Source organism: Pteropus medius, unplaced genomic scaffold (assembly GCF_902729225.1).
Source record: "Pteropus medius unplaced genomic scaffold, Ma_sr-lr_union100, whole genome shotgun sequence".
NCBI classification, from domain to species: Eukaryota; Metazoa; Chordata; class Mammalia; order Chiroptera; family Pteropodidae; genus Pteropus; species Pteropus medius.
Window position 1 is genome coordinate 13,245,611 of NW_024346062.1, and position 24,395 is coordinate 13,270,005.

At 35.5% G+C, this 24,395-nt stretch overlaps 1 protein-coding gene and 1 pseudogene across 23 annotated transcripts in view; one reads left to right on the top strand and one right to left on the bottom strand.

Annotated features, from left to right (window-relative positions):
• The window catches only part of MCTP1 (multiple C2 and transmembrane domain containing 1), a 447,851-nt gene that overhangs the window by 312,474 nt on the left and 110,982 nt on the right, over positions 1-24,395 (bottom strand). The gene's annotated exons all lie outside the window — the stretch shown is intronic.
• On the top strand, positions 20,622-20,746 carry LOC120612722 (uncharacterized; annotated as a pseudogene).

Here is a 24,395-nt window from a genome sequence, read left to right on the forward strand (position 1 = left end):
TTTGTGAACATTTCTGAAGGAAGGTGACTAATGACACAACTCCTCCAGTGAAGTGGCAATTTGCTGCACTTTCACCACTACCCGCTGCCTTTTAATTCTGAGCTGTGTTAAGCTTGATAACACATTGAATTATTATATTTGGACACATCAGTCAATAAATATGATAGACTTAGACCCTTGGAGAAAAATCTACTACCTAAATTCAGTTGCCAACACCATCAACAAGAACAAAAAGATAAAAAATTGTCGGTAACAGCAAATAGTAAAAAATCATCTAAACTAGGACTGTTCAATGTGAGTCACATATGTAATTTCAAACATTTTAGTGGTCACATGAAGAAAGTAAAAAGAAACATGTAAAATCAGTTTTAATATTTACTCCAATATATCTAAAATATTTCAATTTCAACATGTAATAAATATAAAATTATTGATTAAATATTTTATAATTTTTGTACTAGTCTTGGAGATCTGATGTGTATTTTACATATATAGCACATTTTATTTTGAACCAGCTACACTTAACTGCTCAACAGCTGTACATGGCTACCATACTGGACAGCATAAATCTAAAGTTTGAGGTTCAATCTTAGTCCTCAGGTTTCAGTTCAGAAGTCTCTCTTCAGAAAGGCCTCATCTCCCTGAAGTGATCTTGCCCTATTACTTTCTATCTCCTGATCCTTTCTATTTCCAACATAGTGCATTACAGCCTGAAATTTTCTCCTTTACTCATTTGTTTATTTATCATAAGTGGCCCCTGACAATAATGTAACAAACCTGAAGGCACAGATCTTGGTATAGTCAATATTTTATCCCCAGCCCCTGGCGTGGTGATCACTACACAACAGAATTTCATAAATACTGTTTAATAAACAAACAAACAAACAAATAAAATACAGAATTTGTGGAATGGTTTGGCAAATGATCATATTGCTAAATTTTTAGCAAATATATTAACACTTTCCTACATTGAAAAGTTATCTCTTTTCTATAATGTCCATAATCTTCAATCTATAACATGCTTTATTTTCATATACAATATTATGTAAAAACAATATGCTTGTTTCATTTACTCTAGCAAAAATTTAGAAAGATACTTATAAAACTACTCTATTCTTTACGGCATAAATCTGGATATCATAAGGATGTCTATTTATCTCCTACTCACAAAACCATAAAATATATCTATAAGATATTTGTAGAGGACATTGATATATTTGCCTGACCAGCATACGTGCCTCTGCCTTCTGGTGTCATTATCCCCATTTTTATCCGGCGAATCACCCACTCTTTCCTCCTTCTCAAACCATGTGGTTTGGGCCATGAGGAGCTGGCCCCAGAAGTGGGCATGTGGCCTTTGCTTGATCAATCAGTGTACACTACCCACAGAACTACAATGATAGGGTCAAGAATGGCAACCTAAACTGGTTTGGTGAGAGCCAACCCCTCCACATTTGCTGATATTGGGGGAAAGGTTGTTAAGTTTATAGAATATAAGCCTGGAACTGCTGTTTGACATACTTGCTACCACATGAAGTAAGGCCGTCAGAAAATGGGGCCAACCAAGAGAAAAACAAAGTCAAAGATACGAAAGGCAGGTTATGGACCACTGTAGTTTCTAGCTCTGGTCATACATTGTCACATCTGCCCTCTGTCATAATGATGGGTGTACTAGAATGTTCACTACAGAATTTTTTGTAAAAACTGGAAACTTTGCAATAGGCCAGGAACAGTAGAATGTTAAATAATGGGTTCACCATACTAAAGAATATTACATAGCTATTAAAAAGAACCAGGCTATCTAGATGCAAAAGCTGCCTTAACAAAACTTCCTTATTTAAATGGAAATAACATGTTGCAGAAAAACACATTATCCCAGTTATGGGTACATGGATTTTTATATGCAAATTCATAGAAAAGGACCTGGATGACTGCACACCAATTGTAGACAAGTGGTTATTTCTGGGAAAGACATCTGAAAAGAGAGTCATGGGGGACAAATTTTGCTCAGTTTATTACCTATTGCATAAATCTTATAAAATTAAAATGAATTCGTGTATTCTTTAGGTTATCTGAAAGGAACATGTTACTCTTTAAAGTAAGATAACAATTCGGTTTTTATATCTCCATATTATACTATATTATTCCCACTCTAAATGGATACTCTTTTTTATTATTTTTTTAAAACAATGTAACAGACATAAAAGTGCTCTTCTCTGCCCCACTGTCTCCATTCTTTACCAGTCCAAATGTATGTATTCTCTGATTTTTCAGTCTGGCTAAAGAATATGCCGAGATAGAGACAAACAGTACAGAAAGAGACAGAAATAGACAGCAAGCCACATTAAAATCTCCAATGTACCTTCTAACATTGGTCAAAGGCTTTGATTTATTTTTCCTCTTGGCCTCTGGAAAGCTCTTTTATTGACTTCAGTAAAATGCAGCTTGGATTTATTCAACTGTCAACATTAACAGCTAAATGTTTATAATAATATGGCTTAATCTAGTTAATCTTGAATCACAGTAACCTTGCTTATTACAATTCACTGAAAAACATCTAGTCTCTGAATTAGGCATAACTGCTTTTCTAATTAACATAAAATCTAAATCTTTTGTTGCTTTTTGGCTTGTTTTAGTCCTCAAAAATCTTCATCTTATCTTAGATATGTACATACCACTCATGCTTTTGTATTTGCCTAGATTTCTACAGTATTACCTCTTTCATACTACATAGGGAAAGATGCATAGAGTCTGAGGCAGGAGTTGAGTCCTTCGGACTTTCAGTATAGCTAACCAGAATTTGAATTGATACACTGCTAACAAACTGATGAGTTTGTCAAGCAGTGAGTACTGCTCTATTTTATTCTCAAAACCCACTTATCCTAATAACTTAAACCTCCCACAGTCTGTTGACTTTCTCTTTTCATTCTCCTTGCCTCCACTTAAAATCTTAACATGCCAAATTTGCTTCAGATTTTCTGGAAGAAATAAAAGATCACAGACACAATTGAAACACCCAGATGCTCCTTCCTTTCTCTCCAAAGGTAAATACTCTCCAGGGTTATCTTTTATCATTCTCATACATCTTTTTATACTTCTGTGAAATATTTGTATATTCATAACAAGATATTGATGCATGTTTTATGCTTTATAAAATGGTACATAGTATTTAGAGCTTTTAATTAATTTTTGCTTTACATTATCTTCTTGGGATTTACATGTAGTTTTGCAGTTTATTCTTTTTAATTGCTATATAGCATTCTACTTCATGTATCTGCTCTCCTGTTGGTGGACATTTAGGTTGTTTTTAATCTATTGCTAGTATTAAACTACTCTAATTCTTGTACATGTGCAAGAATTTCTTTAAAGATATACACCTAGGAATGGAATTATAAGGTTATAGAATATGCATAGCTTTACCTTTACTAGATATTGCCAAACCACATCCCAACATAGACTAATTTATAATTCAACTGGCAATGTATGAGAGGTGTTGTCACACTAGAGTCTTGCAAACAATCTCCACAATACTGATATTCCAGTCTCTAACATTTTTGCCATTGTGTATGACTGGTATAGAATCTTAATGTTTTAATTTGGTTTCTTTGATTACACTGAAGTTGAGTGTCTTATCTTATTACTATTGGCCTTTTTCCTATTGGAGTTGTTTGTCTTTCCCTTACTTATTTTTGGGAGGTCTTTGTAAATCACCCTTCAGTGTGTGGTTTGTTCCATTGCTTATAATGTCTTTTGCTATTTGTTTATTATTTTAAAATTTATGGTTTGTTTTTAATTAAAAGTTTATTTTTTCAATTATCTATATTTCTTTAGTTAAAAATCTGGTGAAACTTAAGTAGTCCTTAGTCATCATTTCTAAAGCATTCCCAACATTAATGTCTATTAATCTGCATATCTAAAGGGGAACTGAGAAGGATTCCTATTTCCAATGAAAAGTTCAGTTCATCATTTATTAAGTACCTGCTATATGCCCTCTACTGTATCAGAAGGTATAAACATGAAACAGCCGATAGAATCAAGATATATACAGTCCAACTGAGGAATAAAACTTGTAAGCAGATGACGACAATGATGATAAAATGCAGAAGTAACCATGTGCCAGAAATTGTGCTAATTCAGTATTTAATTTAACAATGGTTTAAATAAGTTGGAGTAAATGCTATTATAAGAGATACATATAAGGTGTTATGGAAGCATAAAGAGACTATGTTATTACCTTGCACCACGAGATCATTCAAGACATAAAGTAGTGAAATTTGAGGAAGTATGAACCTATGAGATATAGTAAGACCTACAACTGACATTTCTATTTTCGCAAGCATATCTATTTTTCCAAGTAAATCACTCATAAATTAATCCTAATTTATTTAGAAGATTAATAAGAATTAAATGTGAGATTATTCATTTAAAAAAAAATGCTTCCTTGGGAAATAAATTCATTTTTACAATTGGTGATCCAATTACATAATGACATTGTCTCATTCATTAGACACAAAGTTTTTTTTAAAAGCCAGTAGTTCTTAAGAATCATAACAAATAGTACTTCTTCCTATATTGAATTATTAATAATTTAGAACATTGAAGTTAAAAATAAGCTCATTCCTTTAAAAGATTCTGTGGTAAAACATTTGTAAATAAAGCATCTAAATTCATCTGTTTTATAAATGCGATATTCACATTATGTTTCTCTCAGTGTAGGTAATAACTATAGCCTTTTAAAAAGTGCAGAATATAGGAGCATTTAATATTCTTCACCCAGGAGGAAGAAAAGACTTGGGCTAGAAACAGAAAGGGATGGCAAGCAGCATTACATATTTCCTGAGGAAAAATTAAGGGTATCCCACTTCCTTGAAGCTATGAGCTTTACACTTCAGTCCTCATATCACTGTAACCCTCTAGGATTTAAAATGTATAATGTTTTCAATACTTGAGGGTGACAGTGAAATGAATCTGGAAATGAGAAAATAAGACTGTCATCTGAGAGTTAAAATTTGAAATAAAAATACAGTACATACAGATAAATGAAGGCAACTTCAATTGTCAGAACGGAGCAAACTGAAATGTCTAGAGGCACACACACATTACCAGCAGGTAATGCTGATCAGTGTCAAGGACCAGTGAGGGACATGGGGAACTAAATGAAGGGCAGGACTCAAGACTCATCTAAAGGGGATGGCCTCTCATCTCCAGAGGACTGACCTAATGTGGGAAAGGCCCAGGAAGGCCCGATCTCTGAACTTTTCAAGAGAGACTAGAGATCAGGTTGGTTATATACATACTCCTGATTCAAATCTTAGCCTTAGGTAAGCAAAAGTTTTTGAAGGCCAAATTTGCCCCAGGAATAGCTAGTCTTGGATCCTGAGACTGAATTAGTACTCTCTCTGGCATGGCAATAATCTGATTGAACATCCTGACACTACAGATAGAAAGACATCCGTTAGATAAGGAAATAAGTACAAAGCAGTCTCAGAAGCAAGCATAGGCAGTGGCCATTCAAACGCTGAGAGAAAGTGCTCTGGGCTGGTGGCATCTGCTTTTTTATTGTTCATCCTCCTCTTATTCTGTTAAACCCATGAGTCTGAGAACAAACTGCCCTTCTTAGTCCAAGCTCACCAAGCTGCTTCCTGATTAGAATTTGGTATCTAGTCGGCATGAATTCAGGAAGAACTTTTGGAAACTTGAGGGACTTGAGGAGCAACTCAGCAGCTTGTTTCATTATAAATTTATAAAGTGATAGCTAGGTTAGAGGTGCAGCCTGCCTACAGGCACAAAATGGGCTGGGTGGGAACCCGAGCTGCCAGGCCGCAGCAGTTTCGCTGCTCACTGTAAATGGAAACACTGGCATTCTGATTCTGTTCTTTAGTTGTATGAGCTCTGTTAATAGGCACCTGGCTCTGGGGGACAGACGGGCTCTGGAACTGCCGATAAGTGTTGTTTCTGGGTCCACATGGCTTTGGGCCAGACCCTAACACAACTTCACCCTGCAATGCCTCTTGAGAACTTAGGTGATTTATCTTAAAGCCTCCCTTACCCTCACTCTGCCCCCACGGTGATCCTTTTCAGAGCATCTCTACATGGTTCTCTGGAGGTCCAAAAAGTGACCTAGAGGTATGAAGTGGAGAATCAAAAATAAAACTCAAAGAACAGGGAAAGAAAGGTCACAAAAATAAAATATATATTTATAATCACTGGTGCTAGGAAGCAGAAACTATGCTATATGCTTGTTATAGACCATCTCATTTAATTCTCAGAAACTGTGATGCTGGTACTACTTTTGGCAATTATTCTCTTTTACAAAGGAAACTTAGGCTTAAAGAGGTTAAGTTGACTACACAAGCAGTGAAGCTGGGATTAGAACCTGAACACTCCCACACCGTACTATGTCATCTGTATACTGTATTTCACATTTTTTTAAAACGTCAAATATTTATGATGCACTTAATATGCCAGGCACTGTTCTAAATACCTTACCTACATTAACTAATTTCTTCCTCATAATAACCCTATGACAAGTGCACTAAAATTCTGATAAGGGACCTGAGGTAAAGAGAAGTTAATTAACTTGCCTAAGATTATACAGCTAGTAGGTGGCATAACCAGGATTCAAACTCAGGTGGTCTGGCTCCAGCGACCCTGTTCCCTGTCTCTGTGCTACTCTCACAATGTTCCCTAGGAGGAATTGATGAAGATTGAATTTTCAATACTAATTTCAGGACTATTGTAAGTACAATTTTTCAAGAGAATGGATAGAAACACAAGGGAAAGAAATCTCTTATGTCATACCATTTCTCTTGATTATATACCGATTAGAGAAATCTGAGGAATGCAGAGCAAGTAATAACCATAAAATACTACAGGTCTGGCTATATCCAAGGAGGGTGACAAATTTAATCTACATTTTTTTTTCTTCACTTTCTACTGTAGAGGGAATGAAAGGAATGAATACCTTTTATTTCTGAATTTATAAATCCTAGGAGGTAATGATTGGGGTATTTTTGAGAAATCTAAGATGAGGCAAATATTACAGAATTTAATTTGGAGGTCATTTTCTCTTAAAAACCAAGTAAGTTTAATTTCAGAATAAAAGCATATCAAACATAAAGAAATCGATGTGGCTACCTTCTACTTTAAGCCAAACTTTCTGTTAAACTTAAAATGGAATGTTCAGATCCATAAATTGCCAACTTTTATTAAGAATAATACTTTGGAATTGATTTGGTAAAAATAACACCTTCTGACTCATATTGTAAATGTGAAAACTTTTCCACTTAAGTAGTGAGAAAAGGCCTTCATTGGTTCCTATGCCACTTAATCCAACTTAGACATTTTCGGCCAGGGTCTAAGAAGGTAACTCTATCCTGAATTCAGAAAATCTCTTTAGTCTTGGATCTATCCAAGTTCCCCTGCATTCTCTGCAGTTTGATTTAGTGCAAAAACTCTTTCAGGAAACCACCATCCTGGGAGATTGAGCATGTTACTGAACCAGTTCATAAGGTGCCACTGAACAAAAGGGGACCATACCTACAATCCTTTTTTGCTTCCAGCCCTCTGTTCTGTAAAACAGTCCAACCAATTTGCTTAACACAATTTATATAGTCTGGTCATCAAAACATAGCTTACTCCCCCTGGCAATACTGCTTCCTGGTCTTATACTTTATAGAATTCTCAGTACAACCCACAAAGTATTTAAGAGAATTGTTCTGGAATAGGAACCACCAATTTAGACTAAAAGAGATAGAGACAGCACAAAATGAAAGTGGACTTTAGATACTTACTGACACTCTGTGGCTAGTAAACAGGCCTAGCAGGATATTTAGTTGCAATTGCAGCCTTTTTCTTTTCTTTTTTTCTTTTTCTTTTCTGTTCTTTTATTTATTTATTTATTTTTATTTTTATTTTTGTTTTTTGAAAATAAGAGCTGACTCAGAAGGCAGAACCAAGAGCCTAGAGGACAGAACCAGGAGCTGAAAGGGCAATTTCCAGATGTAGGACCACACCCTAATGAAGAAACTGGCAGTATGAGCCTGGCTGGATTTCATGCTCGTTATGTGACATTGATTGCTGTGTGTCTCCTGCTTTTCGGCCCCTGTCACTTTAAATGAATATGTCTGTAGCTGTTTACCCATGCCTGCCTTGTCACTGAAAACTGGATATTGTGGGGGCGGGGGAAATGGGGAGATGTTGGTCAAAGTTTCAGGTATACAAAATAAGTAAGTCCTGGGGATCTAATGTGTAGCATGGTGACTATAATTAATACTATGTTGTATACTTGAAATCTGCTAAGATTGTAAATGTTCTCATCACACACAAAAAAGGATAACTATGGGAAGTGATAGATATGCTAATAGCTTGATTGTGGCAATCATTTCACAATGTATACATATATCAAAACATCATATTATATATCATTTATATATAATTTCTATTTGTCAATTATACCTCAGTAGAGCTGGGGGGGAGAAAGGAAAGTTGGGTGGGTGTGTGCTGGCGGGGATAACTTGTCTCTTCAGTTCGGAATTCCTCAGATTTAGCAGCTGTACCCAAATAACTGCATTTAAGGTGCCTAATCTTCACCTAGATAAAATACTAGACTTCAAGTGGATGTTTAGATATAAGGATCTTGGGGAAAAGGGTGAATATATTTTGCATGGGAGATTGATGTGAGTTAGAGCTGCACGGCAGATTATCGAAGATTGTGTTTTCCATAAAGGACCACACACGAAAAAATCCTTCCCACTCCATATGCTCTTCTATGTGACTTTGACATTCCACCCATCGATAGGTGATGGGAAGTTCCTTCCCCTTGAATCTGGAGAGGATTGTGACTATTGCAGAAGTGATGTTGTGTGACATTTGAGGGTTGGTCATAAAAGTTGGTACAGCATCCATCTGGTTTTCTTGAGGGCATGCTCTTATCACCCAGTCACCATACCCAAGGAAGCCCAACCAGCCCATGGAGAGGCCCACAAGGAGAAAAAGCCAGGCTAATAGCCGCAGCTGAGCTTCCTGGAAATGGCCAGCACCAAGTTTTTGGTGTTTGAATAAGTCTTAAAAGTGGATCCTCTAGCCCCCAGATGAGTTATGTAGTATGGAGCAGAGATAATCTGCTCTTGTCAAGCCCTGCCAAATCTGCATATTGATGAACAAAATAAATGGTTGATATATCTTAAGCCACTAAGCTTTGGGGTAGCATATCATGCCGCAACAAGTATTTTCTTGGCTGTTGTCTTCTCTCTGCATTCCCCATGACTTTTATAAAACATAAAGCTGATCAAGTCATGTCTCAAACTTCTCTATTTTTTTTTCCATTTGGATCTCTGCCATCAAACTATAATCACCTTGAGGTCATAAATGATTTCTTAGCATTAAGTAGCATTAAAAACCTACTGAATAAATCAATTATCAAAGTATTTCGGTCCTGGAACTTTAACAGGATCTATAATGGAGTCTTGACTTATAACATGTAAATTCTATGAAATTGAATTACCAAATTAACAATACTGTTGATTTCCCTTAAATGAATCTAAGGTAAACATTTTTAAAGAATTAATTCACTTGCCAATGTTAAAATAGTTTGTACTTATAACTTGAGAGACAACCTTGATGAAAATACCTTATGACTAAGGAAATACAGTCGGAAAAATTACACACGTTTCTTCATAAGCAGTTGATAAACTTTTGCCTAAACCTTAATAAGCTGACTTTAACACTGAACTATAAGTACAACCATAGTTCTTCTGTATTATATAAAAGCACAGCATTATAAGCATTTCTCAATATCAAAGTATAATTTTTGTTATCATTTCTGAGAATTTCTAATTTTTCTGTTAGCACAAGATATTATCCTAAATATTTTTTATCCTAAATATTCCTTTATTTTATCTGTAACACACAACCACTCTGAAATTCTACTTGAAACAAATTCTTGGTATTTGTACTTTTTGCTTTATTTTGTTTTGTTTCTTAGTGATTGCTTCTGTCCAAGGCAGATTACTTTCCCTTTTATTATTTATGTTAGATTTTTTATGAAACCCATTTCCTCCAGGAGTTTTAGGTGTGTGTGTATGTGTTTTGTTTGTTTGCTTTAATGAACATCTCCCAAGCTTTGCGATAGCAAAGAACAACAAAGTTAGAAGGAAAAGATCACAGAGTGAAGAGCAAGGTCAAAAGTGAATACGGTTTGATTTATTTGTAGACAGTGAGTACTCAGGGAATTGTGAAATTAACTACATCCAAATCTAATTCCACTTTACAGTGTTACCCTAGGGGGAAAAAAGGTGTTTGGCTTTCTCATTTTTAAGTTAACTTTAGGATTCCTGGTTCCAGGTTATTCTGCTTCTGTAAGTCTCTTACATTTGTGTCAAGTACAAGAAATTAAGTAGCAGTCCCTTGTCTTTGTACATTATGCTGGATTTGGGCAAAGCTGAGTGGAAAAGCAGCCTGAAGTTGATGACTCTATTTGACTTTTGCTATATTTAAATTCATTGAAGAAATGAACTGATATGTCACATTGGGAGGAGGGTTGTGACAGTGGATTTGAAATAAAGTGGGAGGTGAAGAGACTTCTGTGGGTACCTTGCCCTGAGGGGTGGCAACATCTCTTAGGGGAAAGCTGGTATGTCCCATTTATGAAAGTGGAACCTTAGACACTCCAAATGGGGACTCAGAGTTAAAATTAAGCTGATTTAAAGACACTGAAGTAATATGATATTTATCACACATTGATTTTGTGGGCAGAGACTCATTCAAAAGTGCCACATCTTCAGCCAAACAAATCTATAAAAGCACATGCCAGTGCTCCATCTGTGCCTCACAAGAGTATTCAGTATTTCCATTGTGGAGATTGTGACTTCTTGAAAGATTTGATAGAGACAAAAAAAGGCAAAGTATTTCAACAGCTTTTTAAAGAGGGTATTAAATACCCCGTTATAGTTAGTGGACAAAACACCAAAGAACTTTCTCATTCTCAGTCAGCTAAAAAGGAATTTCTTAATTGCTTGTTCAATTTGATAGTTTTAAGTTTATGATAAAAAATAAACCTCTTACAACCAATATTGCTTCAGTTGGTAATGACACAGAAACTTCCAAGAGAAGTGATTATATGCTACTCGGCTTCTGCTTTGTTGTGAGACTTAAAGTAGTGAAGGAGAAGAAAGAAAGACAAAGAATGCATGTGAAGCAAGAACGGGTAAAGCAAAGATTTGCTTCAAAATCCACTTGAGAAAATAGGCCTGCTTAAAAGAGCTTCCATAAATGGTTGAAGCTCTCATTCTTGCAGTATGCTAAAGCACAGTAGCTTTGCACATCTTACAGAGCTAAGTGAAATAAATGGGAGCAGAACTTCAAGAACAAAAACTAAACACCATAAAAGGCCTGAAATACCTTAGAATGAGCAAGATTTTAATTATGAAGTCTTTTTATGAATATTGAGTAGAGCAGAGAATCAGTTGAATTTTCAAAATAGTTCCCCAACCCATCAATGAATATTATATTATTCTAAAATATATATTATATGCAATATTATTCTAAATAACTCTAATGGGAGCCCCTGCTACACAATTTTGTGATTCCACTACATTTTTGTTTTTTCATTGTGTTTAAATATGTCATGCATTATAATTGTGGTAGGTTAGGGGGCTTCTACCATGACAGTGAATTGTGATTTGTAATACTTTTTTCCCTCTGATTATAATGGTAATCAATATTTTACATATTAGGAAAATACTAAAAACATAGCTTAAAAATTGTCTACAATATCAACTCTTACAAGTAACTAATGTTAACATATTTATGTCCTCAACAAATATTTATTGAATACCTACTTTGTGTCAGGCTCTTGTCTTAGAATAAAAATACAGCAACATTTCCATACAGCTAATGAGAAGAGCCAGAAAATAAACCTATGATCAAATAAATAATAACAAACACTAAAAAAGTAATATGAAGAAAATAAAATAAGTTAATGTCATAGTGAGTGGCTGATGAGTAGAGAGAATGAAGAGCTTGAACAAGCAAAGGAAGGTTCGTCACTTTGACAAGGTAACCCTTGAGCGAGAGCCAATTGGTGAGAAGGAAGCAGTTGTGGCGAGACCTGGGGAAGGTTATTTTGGTAGCACAGGCCAGCACAAGCACAGGCTCTAGGCAAGAAATGATCTTCTGGTGTGGAAGAAACAGGAGAAGGCCTGCGTGGCCACAATGTAATGAGAGATGGGTAGAGTCAAAGGAGAGGGGCTGGATGGAGGCCTAATAGTATAGGGTCTTAGAAATAGTGGAAAGAACTTTGGATTTTATTTTGGTGATTTCCATGATGGGAATCACATGATCTCTTTTAGGAAGAACACTATCACTGTTGTGTGCAGGTTAGATCACAGGAGACAAAAGGGTGAACATGAGTGCACCTGTCAGGATATTGTTGCAGGAATCCAGGTGGCTTGGATGAAAGTATTAAGATTCAAGATGTATTTTCGGTAAAGGTGATATGAATTGCTAATAGGACAGATCAGAAAGTAAAGGGGAAAAAAAGATTACAGATGATTCTTAGGTTTTTAGTCTAAGCAATTGTGTGCTTAGTGGTTTTATGTGCAGAGTGCGAAATTTCATAAATAAAGGTCCTTTTATCACACAGTAAGATACATTATCAAAACTGTACCCATTTTGTTAGCTTTTAAGAAGCTCAGAGACAAAATGTGTTAAATTATATTTATCAGTATCTGAGATTTTTATTGATCCACCTAAATATATTTTTATTGATCCACCTAAATAATTTCTGGTCTTTTTTCATTATTTATTTAGGGTCCTATTTTATAAGTAATACTAGATTTACCTTTTTTTAACAGGTTAAGGTTATTATAAATAAAAGTATGATCCCAAACAAGGACACATCCCAGATTCTGAGACTGAACAATACTTATTCTTATTGGTCACTTTTATTTCTTCTTTTGTTATGGCTGACTTGGGTCCTTGGCCTATTTTTAAATGTGTGTGTGCGTGTGTGTTTCCTCACTAATCTAAAAGCATGATTTCACTCATATGTGGGATATAAAGCTGAAAGCAACAAATGAATAGGACAGACAAAAACTCATAGACACAGAACAACAGTTTAGTGGTAATCCAAGGGGAAAGGGGAGTTAGATAAAGATAAAGGGGTGGTCAAATACATGGTGATGGAAGATTTGTCTCTGAGTGGTGAACACGCAATGCAATACACAGATGATGTATTATTGAATTGTACACTTGGAACATATAATTTTATTAACCAATACCGCCCCAATAAACTTAATTAAAAAAACACATACTTTTTAAAAAATACTAAGAATATTAACCCTCGATCTATATGCAATCTTGATTTCTCATTTGCCTTTCTATTTTGTTTTTGGTGTTTTCTTATACATGAATATACTTCATTTTTCAAATTGAAAAATTTATCAATATTTTCCCTCATGATTTCTTGTCATAATGGTATGCCAGTTAAATATTCACTTTTTGCACTCACCTTTCCAATCTATTTCAGACTAAATCAATCATTCATTAAATGGGGTTTATTGTGGGCTTGGTGTTAGGGACACAGTATGCTTTCGTTACATAACTGCATTATTTCTGGCACTTCCACTTTTGAGTGTTCTGTCTTCCAAGATTTTCACTGCCAACTTACTTGACAGGTCATAACACCTAGCACAACTAGTGATGTTGTTATTTCATCACTGCATATCTCAGAAATGAAATTATCGAATCAGTTCAAAACATCAAGTCAATTCATCATAGGTAAGAGCAAAACAAACCCAACCAAGCAATGAAAAAGGGCAAGAACTAAATTTGAATGCAGATAGAAATGAACTAAACTAACAGTTTGCCAAATAGATCACATAGCCACATAGAGCAAACATTTATTCTAAGTATTCCCACCTAAAGAGACAAGAGATTCCTAAATAAATGACTGACTCCCAGTCTGAGGCAGAGAAAGCACAAGGTGAATTTGAGACATTTTACGCCAGAAAGTGACAACACACTCAAAGATGAATAGGTCATGCCATAAGAATAAAAGATCTAATAAAAGATCTCCAAACTATGAGTCCATAGTAGCATGAGAGAGAGAGAGAGAGAGAGAGAGAGAGAGAGAGAGGAGAAAAATCTTCTTTGCAAAGTATTCCTGATAATAGACACAGAAGGGAGACTTCTGGTTTATGGTCCAGCATATAAGAAGCTTGGAATTCATTATGTCATCACAGCAAGTAAAAAGCTGAACAAACTAAAAAAATCTATGACTCTTAATCTGGCAGAAAAATGTGGTTACAGGGCAAACCACTGCTTCTAAACTTAGAGGTAAACAGGCAAATACAGAGAATGACAGCCTAATGGAGCAAAACAAATCCACCAGCAGAAACCTCTATGGAACCAGTGCCAAACCAAGATAAACCTAAACTGTAATTGACACATTGCTGGAAGCTCAATGTGAATGTCTTAGAGTTAAAAACTCAAGGGAAGCCCAGTCTAGCCAGCCTCAGCTGACTCAACAGCTAACTGCAGATTCATGAGTGAGTCAAGCCAGTACCAGAAGAAAAGCCCAACTCAGCCCAGCTCAGCCCAGCCAAAATGCCAACTTGTAGAATTATGAGCTAAATAAATGGCTATTGTTCTAAACCACAAAGTTTAGGGGTGGTTTACTATGCAGCAAAAGCTTACTGATACAGTGCCATCCTTAGTGACTACCATAATATCAGACATTTAGAAGGCACACATCACAAGTTGGATAAACATATTGTTGAATAAATTAATGTAATATAATGCCCATGGTATGCCAGTGGTGTTCTAAGTACTAAGATACAAAGAGAACAGGCGTGGTCTGTCATCAAAAAGCTTTCAGGCTAGAAGAGACAAACAATTTGATGGTATTTGCACAAGCTATTGCAGCAATCCATGACAGTGGTACACTCAGGGTAATGTGGGAGATGTCCAGGCCCAGATTAGGGGTAAGGTTTAGAGAAAGCTCTGTGAGGAGGTGATTCATTAACTAAATGTTAAAAAATTAGCACAAGTAACTAGCTGAAGTAGTGGGGGTTGTGTGGGTGTGTGTGTACTGTACAACCAGAGAAAGGTAAAGAAAGCTATAAACTAAACTGCTCAGGAAACTGGGACTGGAGTAAGAGGGGAAGATGATTACTGTTAGTGGTCACTCTATTAATAGCTATGTGGACCTAGCAAATTATTTCTGCTCTCTAAGTGTTCATTTCCTCATCAGCAAAATAGGGTATGAATTGTACTTGGCACTGAGAGTTGTTTTGATCAATGAATAGAATAATCTATGTAAAGTACTCGCACAGTGCCAGCATATAATATGTACTTAATAAAGAATGTTTATTATTGTTTTTATTGTCTTGTTGCCATAAGCACATATTTCTTTGAATTTAAAGGTATTTCAACAAAGTAGAAAATAAATACTAATCAAAGAGATCATCGAACACTACAAATATATATATGTAAACCCTGGAAAGAAGCGAATTTTTTATCTGAATTTTTATATTACATGTTTCTATAATAAATCAAATAAATAAAAGTGGAGAATAGGTTTTTCAGACAGAACAGACAGCAAATATAAAGATAGGGCAATGTGAAACTATATGGCACATATGTGAGAGTGCAAATAATATGACCAAAACATGATGTGCAAGGAACGGGGTTCTGAGAGATGAGGCAAAGAAAATAACAAGAGCTAGGTCATAAAGGACCTCATATATAAAGCAGAATTTGGAGTTTATTTCAAAGGCAATGAGAAGCCATTGCTACATTTTATTTGGAATTATGTATGTAGCAGTCTTAGAAAATAATGAAAATATACACTTACTATTTAAGTAAGAGTGAGATGAGGACATTTTATATATTCAAGTTTTGGGTGTTTTCTATATAGATCAGCGCTTCTCCAGCATAAGGGATTCCAAGTATTAAGACCCTCTACTCTAAAAGGGTTTCCAGGTCAGTAGATGAGACAGCCTTGGAAGCAAAGTGCCATAATTTAATACACTCTGTTGTGATAGAGAAATAGATCAAGTTCTATGAATATAATGGGTTGGAAGTGCTAACCCATTATATTCTGGGAGATGAGGAGGTGCAGGGATATTAAGGACAAAGCTTTAAGAACTAAGATTTGAGTGGTGTACTAAATGAAATATGACCCCAGGCTCTGTGAATTCTGTGATCTCTAATTGCTCTATATGCCAAGCCTTCCTATAACCCTGTCTATCATATCAGAGTACCATGTCTATTCCTGCATCTGCTGCTTGTGATTACTGACATGAATGCCTTAGATATCAATTATAAAATGAAGAATTATTAATAATATTATATAACCTGGGCCCAATAGAATTAAATTACAAACATTACATATTTAGCTTTACCCCATTCCCAAATCCCAGAAGTGAAAGTTAGTATTTTCACCTGTTGCTCAGAGAACTCAAACTTACAATAGCTCTCTAAACTCAATTAATTAATCGATCACACAATTTAACAAAAATCTGAGTTGATAATTTTGAACCTATGGCTCTCAAGTTGATCAATTTGAGATTTTGTTCAATGTCAGATGGAACATTAAAAGCCATATGTTATGATTTATCCCATGAAATTTGAATGTTTGGAAAAACATAAATCCACAGTGAAAACTTAAGCTAAATCCAATATGAAAACTTTAGAATAGCTTTGTTATCATATGAGCTACCATATTCAGTTTAGCAAGAGCACCCACTGGCCACCTCTCCAATCCCCAGGCATAAGCAGCCACCACGTATGGTGGCACACAGTGACCCTTCTTACCAGAAACCCTGTCCAGTGTATCCATATTTTTAAGTTTGATATTTGTGTTCAGTCTGTGTTCATCTACACCACAATGTGCACTTTTACTTTGTTAGCTGTTTTAAATTTAGCTGCTATACCAAAATCTACTGCAAGAGCAAGTATACACTAAAGAATAGATACCATGGGGTTTTTTTTCCTTTTATTTTTTTTAAGAATTAGCTTTAGATTTATTTTTTTCCATGCATAAATTTCTTTATTTTTATTTATTTATTTTTAAGGTGACATTGGTTAACAAAATCCAGTAAGTTTCTGGTGTACAATTTAATAGTAAAGCATATATATATATATATATTGCACTAAGTGTTCACCTCCCATAGTTAGACTTCTTTCTGTCACCACATATTTGACCCTTTTATACCATGGGTTTTCCTATAACACAAGAAAAAATTCTCAGCAGTTATCAAATTTCTGACTAGGTTGGGAAAGATAAGTCATTATCTTCAATATCTAGTGACCCTTCCTTGCTTTCATAAAGTGTCTCACATATAAATAGGCAAGACTATAAATGAGATGAATATAAAATAATGTTCCTTTGGATAAATAAAATCCCCTAAGCTCCTCCTTTACCATGATCTATTATGAAAAAAAATTTTTTTTCTACATATTCATGTGCCCCATTAAAGGCTACTTCAAGTGGTGCTAAAAAGTTTCCTAAAAATAGACCTGTAATGCTTCATTCCAGTATGCTGCATACAGTCTGTGTCATTCTCATACTAAAGATATTCTCAGTGACTGAGAACAACTTTAGCAGCTCTTGGCCAGTTAGTAAATTGTGGAACTAAGGTTTGAACCCAGCCAGTCCAGTTCCAGTCTTTGCTCTTAACTACCACTTTCTATGTCTCACTATCATTGAAGCTAAGGTTGATATCCCAAGAAAACATAGAAAACACTTAGTACATGTTAGCTGTTATTATTTTTGTTTGACTTGAGATATATACATACACACATATCTATAATATATTATATATTATAAATGTGATAATTTCAGAAAATCAATATAATAAAAAAACTAAACAAAGGAGTAAGAAAAAATTAAAATATTACTAGTAAATTAGGAAATAAAAAAAATAAAAGGTATAAGCTGTATTTCTGCCATGGGTTTTCTTTGGTTTACTATGACCATTTATTGTTTTGGTGAATAGTTCTGACCCATGATGACTGCAAAAATAATACAAAAGGGATAGTGCTGAATCAGATCTTCCACAAAGAAATAAAAGAAGAATATCATGTTGAATGTTAAGATGAAATTTTGTAGAGGCTCGAGTAAACTTTTAGGAAATCTAGGAAACAAAATAATAACAACAACTACTACTACTAAGTAATGGTGAGACTACTTATTTCTTAGAAGGCCTACCCAGCACTACACATTTCACAATCATATCCTCATGTAGGTTTGATACACCCATGTGTGAATGTAAATGATAATATGAAGACTCACCTTTTAAATTTTATAGGAAAGGTTCTGTGTAAAATAAAAGATTCTTACCTAGTATTTAAATTAATTTGCTGAAAAAATATTTTCCAGTGTATTAGTACTTTAATGCGAATATAAATATTAATAAAATTAATTTTTAGATAAAAATATAAAGAAGACTATTATATGGTTATAACTGTATATTCCATCACAGTTAGTGAAAGCTTATTTATATTCAAGTAGTAATTGATATGAAATTCTTTAAAGGTGAATTAATCTTTTCTAATAAATTGAAATATTCATAACATGAAATGAGTAGTGTACTGATATATGAATTTGCCCAACATCTCAATATAATGAAAACAAAACAAGTTTATTTGACACTTCATTGAAATCTTATTATATTCTGTTAGAGCAGAACCTTGCTTTCCAATATTCTTAACTAGTATGATTTTTCCAGACATTCACAAAAAACACAATATAAATCCAAGTTACCAAGAAGTAATATCTCAAGAGTAATAGAGGGCCTCAGAGAATCATATTTGCAAACCAAGGGAGAAAGAGGAAGGTATGCTGTTAGGTTTTAAAGAGTTTTTGATATGACTCTATAGCAAGTTTCAGTTTCACCTTGGCCTGACCTCATGACTCTATGACAGTACCTTATAAGGAGATTCCAGCATAGTGAGAACTCAGAAATGGACTTTCTCACAGAACTTGGAGTCATTAGTAGGGCCTCACTTGTCTGCCATGTCTTGGGGAGTTCTGGAATTAGTTTTCATGTGAGCACTTGTAACTCAAAAGACATTTTTTAAAGCATCCTAGGAACTTTTGTGAAGTACCGTAGAAACTTGGGCCAGGGTGCAGAAAAGATGTGTCTCGTCTCTACACTCCAGAGACCCTCTTGAGAATGATGGGACATGCAGGGAGCTTCTGCCACCAAGGTGGAGCCCTGGGAACGCTGCTAAGAGGGAAGTCCAGGAATTGTCCCTTACGAGAGCTACCATCAGGAATAACAGGGAAGAATGTCAGGCTAAACAAAACATGTCTTAGGATGCATCCATTCCAGCATGATTCATCTTTAAGAGAAAAATAATTCAGTCTACAATGGGCATAATATCCAAGACAAATATGATGATTAAGCTTTTAATATTCTCCATGCTGAGGAGGAAGAATACATTTTCCCCACCACATCTTACAGTTTTAGAGGCACAGAAACTCTAAGTGGAGGCTTAAATCTATTACTGAGTCCTTAAAAACACCACATCTACCAGAAGCATATAGCCCATTGGAAGGAGGTTAATCTAGTTTCAAACTTACAGTATATTTGCATTTGTGATCTTGTTGCCAACTGTTACCATTCTTAATTTTTAATATTTCCCTGGGGAACCAACACACCCCATTCTTAGAACACACAATTTCAGTGAAGCTGACCATAGGTAGGCTGTCCCTGACCCAGGTCTGGCCAGAATACAGTATTCCCCTGCACAAATAGGTTCAGGGATCAAAAGGCCACCTAAGGCAGGCCACTGAGACTCAGAAGATCGGACCAGGACTTGTGCCTAAGGTGTCTGCAGAGACACTTCTGAGCAGGCTAGCTGTCAGGGCGACATAAGTCTGAACCTGTGGGAAGTCCCCTTTGCCCCCATATGCAGGGAACCTGCCATACTGAGGACAGAAAAATCCAGATCAGAAAGAGAATGGGAGAAGCACGGTGTTCTGATGACATTGGAGAGATCCTTGGATCTTGTCAAGTCTGAAGCCACATATATCCCTGGATATCTCAGTCCCTGAGCCAATAATTCCTGTCTTGTTCAGTTGGATTTGAGCTGGCTTTTCTAACACTTGAAAGTCAAAGAGTCATGACTTACCTTACTCATATTTCTATTCGCCTCAATACAACAAACATTGACAGGGGACCTACTGAGAGACAGGCCCTGTGCTACGTACTAGGACTATAAATATGAGTGAAACATAGTTGCTGATCTCACCAGAGTTCTATGCTTGGCAGTAAACCTAAGATTTAAAAGTTCCCTACAGGGTAGCAGGCCATGTGCTGTTTTGAAAGCCACATGCAGTTTTGAAAGCACAGATCATGGATGTCTATACTGACCCCACCTCACTGGACCAGAACAGTCATTTTGAAGGGCAAGGACAAGGAATATACCCAATTAGTAAGCATGCTTTTAAAAACGTAAAACTGGCAGTATATTTTTACAGACTAATAGTAAAAGAATAAAATTATTGAGAAACTATTCTATGAGAACATTTATCATCTAAAAACAGTATTCTAAAACACAATAGTAAGTTTTAAAAAAAAAGCAGACTGGACCAAAAATAACAATATAGCATCTACGGCCATGCCACCCTGAACGTGCCCAATCTCATCTGATCTCGGAAGTTAAGCAGGGTTGGGCCTGGTTAGTACTTGGATGGGAGACCACGACTACCTAGGAATACCAGGTGCTGTAGGCATTAAAAAAAAAAAAAAAAGAAAGAAAAATAAACTCATACTAAATTTAGTTGGGTGTTATGACAGAGATAAAACAAATAAACCCAGAGAGAGCATGAAACACGGGCACACAATAATTTAGTTCATTTAGTTTTATATTTCAAATAATTTACTTTGACAGCATTAATCAATACTCATTTTCAATCCAAAAATGCATGAGGAAAGGGATTATCTTTCCAAATTGACATTTACTTAGTTCATATAATGCATCAGGTACTCTGGAGGACAGAGTATCGAGACGATTCAAGACGTCTGCTTTTAATAAATGAAGAGTAGCAGTTCCTCCTAAGAACATAGCAACATCCTTCAAGGAAGTAGATGAGACCATCAAGCTGAATCAAGAAGATCTTTTCCAAAGATCTCATATTATCATTTATCATATATAAATATTAACACTTTATTACAAAAGATTTTTAAGAAAGTCATTATAAAAAAATAAGAATTAGCATGTAAATTTTACAGAAATAAATCTAGTAGGAATACAAAGGTTGCGGTGTACAGCAAACCTTAAGTAAAACTAAGTAAGGTTTGCCTTTAGCCCTAACTTTTCTGAGCCCTGACTTTTGCTATAACATTCTTCAGGTGGCATATGCCCCTCACAGCCATTAATCTGGCAAGTTCTCTAAATTCTAAAGGTATTTCTCTCCTTTTGTCCAAGTATTGACCATTCATTCAAAATTCTTAAGCAGAAAAGAACGATATGCTACTAGGTATCCTGAAAAGCCAATTTCTTCAGGTAAGATAAGGCTAGGAAAACTTCAATCAGTTTTCAGTCTATTTAGTCTCACCATTCAGAGGCAATATGAATGGTTATACCATAAGGGAATTCTGGGGTTCACTTTCCAATAACATGGTTAAGTCAAGGTAAAAGAATTATCCAAACCAATCTGAGTGTGCACCACCGTTAAGAAAGATAAGACATATGTGCTCTGCATTATTCTTTATTTCCATACACTGGGGTTTATTTTCCTTTCCCCAGTCTCCTAGTAACAATTTCTTTAAAGACTGAGCCTTACCTGGGCTGCCCTAAGGAAAGAGATTTTTTTTACTATCTCCTCAAGTGCTCTTCATTCCAGGTACAGTTATAGGAGTGGCCAGCCTGACTCTGGACTCCACGAGGAGGTCCAGATGAACTGAGAACCTTTGCTAAAATTCAAGGCAGCTCTCTCCTGCCAGGTCCCAGGCTTTGACACGCCTTATTCACTGGCACAAAGAAACCTCATAAAATAATTCACAGCAAGGAGTTAATGATTAATAGCTAGTTTAATGTGTTATGGCTCAAACACAAGCCAGTAATATATTTTAAAAGAGCAAAGCAAAGGGGATGGAATATTACATTGGAATCTCAAAGACTTCGGCAGCTTGTAAAGTTTGTAGACCAATAAGGCATTCCAGCAGCCTTCAAATCAAATCAATTTCATAACAGTAATTTCACCGATCATAAACGAAAGCTGGCCTTGATAACAACTGGCAAATCACCTATATCCAGATACCTTTCCCATTTGCACCATCTGATATTGTTTCTTATGTGTTATAACACCCACCAATACAGGCAATAAAGTCCTTCACGCCTAGTGAACGCTAATAAATATTTGTGAAGGGGTCTTAGCATGGGCTGAAAGAAATTCAAAATAATCAACACAGCCTTGAAAGGATGAAAATTCACAAAAATATGTATAGGTAGAAACAATAAGTAGCTATCTATTATTTGGTATCTACTATAAGACAGATGATACTTTAAAAAATTTAAAATAATATGGCATTCAAAAGAATTACAAAAGAATTCAATAGAAGTAAAATTGTTTCATTGTAAAACCAGTCGATGCCTGGCATATGAGGATTACCTGACAAGGACATGTTCACTCTATTTACAAGTTTAGCAATAGCATGAACTAATCAACATACAACCTGAGGTCAATGGCATTTTTCCTACAGGAAGCTCAGTTGCCTTCATAGATCACCCAGAATTCAGGGATGTACATTCAGCACATTCAGTCTCAACCACTTAGGTTTCCCTTAACACACAAAAAAACAAACACACCTATTTCCCAGTATAAGAGGATGTACTCTTTAGGCGAAAGCAAGAAAGCAAGGCAGAGTATCAATGGAAAATTAAGAATGATACAAAGTAGAGTCAATTTACAATGCTGAGGCCCAATAAAATTCTAAAAGCCCCCCAAAGTGGACGATAATTATAAAATCATTATCAGATTCACTTATATTTTAAATATCTTTTTCTCTGAACACAAATTCTCAGATGATGAGGATCTTTTCTTGCTCACCAGGTGAAGTGCTTTATATGCTAGCCATATTCTCTTTACTCTTAACTCTCCTTTCAGGCAATTCCTGATATAGTGAACACTTTATAACTCCTGTCCCTTTAAATTTCAGAGTCTTCAAACTACAGATTGAAAAAAAATTTTAGTACAGAAAGTCAAAGCTGGATCATCAGGTTCAAGTCTAATTTTACAATTGAAGATGGCAAGAACTTGCCTAGAGTCAACTATAGGCAGAAAATAAGATCAGAAGACAAATCTACTGACCTGAATGAGGAAGTTGTTTCTTACACTTATGTCTCTGAGCCCAAAAGTTCTCAGTCATTACATTCTGCTGTAGGTTAATACCTTTGTCAGAAGACAATTTCCTTATATCAATACATTGTCAACTCAAATGTTTGCAGACAAGCAAAACAAGTCATAGGTACTTTTGCATAAATTCCCATTTCCTTTTAGAAGGAATATGCAAAATTAAAAAAAAAAACAAACAAACAGTAGATAGCTTTACTGGGTTCACAGAACCACCCAACAGAACCGTTCATAGACTACGCCTATAACAAGTACATCATTAACTTGTGTGTTGTAGACCAATGAGTGTTTAATACCATGATATCCTAGTTATCTCTCTCAAGGAATTCTTACGAACACTCAGCTAGTGGGCATGAAATTTTTTCTCCAAAGAAATACAATTTTCAAAACAAATTACCACTGAGCTTTTCACATCTTTTCTAATCTGCTGTGATCTACTTTCACTGTGCAGAGACAAGTTACTCTCTAACAAAATTTGTGGAATCCCTGCCATAATATTGATACTGTGAACTCAGCAAAATTACCCACTCTCACCTTGTTCTTTGAGTGTTTTACTAGAAAGCAGCTGCCCAGCCAGTTACATTTTCCAACAATCCTTGAACCTAGATAGGGTCCTATCTTACCAATGGCGTGTAAGCGCAAAGAGATGTATGTCACTAACCAAAGCAAATGAAAGAAGGCTGTGTCTTTTCTCTAACCTTTATCTTTCTCTTTCTGCCTGAACACAGAAGACTCTAAGACTCCCAGCAAATAGCACAGTCCAAATTTAGAAGGAACCTGGATTCTAGGAAAGCTCAGAAACACACACATGTGAGATATTATGTAAATGAGAAATAATCTATTGTGTTAAGCCACTGAAAGTTTTGAGTCTATTTTTTATAGCTACTAGCAGATCCCTAAGTGATACATCCATAGGCAAAGCAGCCATCTAGATGTTAGTAGATGCCGATAAACATGACATAGAATATATTCATTATATTATTAAATGAGTCCTCTGTCAAGTTTGCTCCCAAGATCACAGTTACTA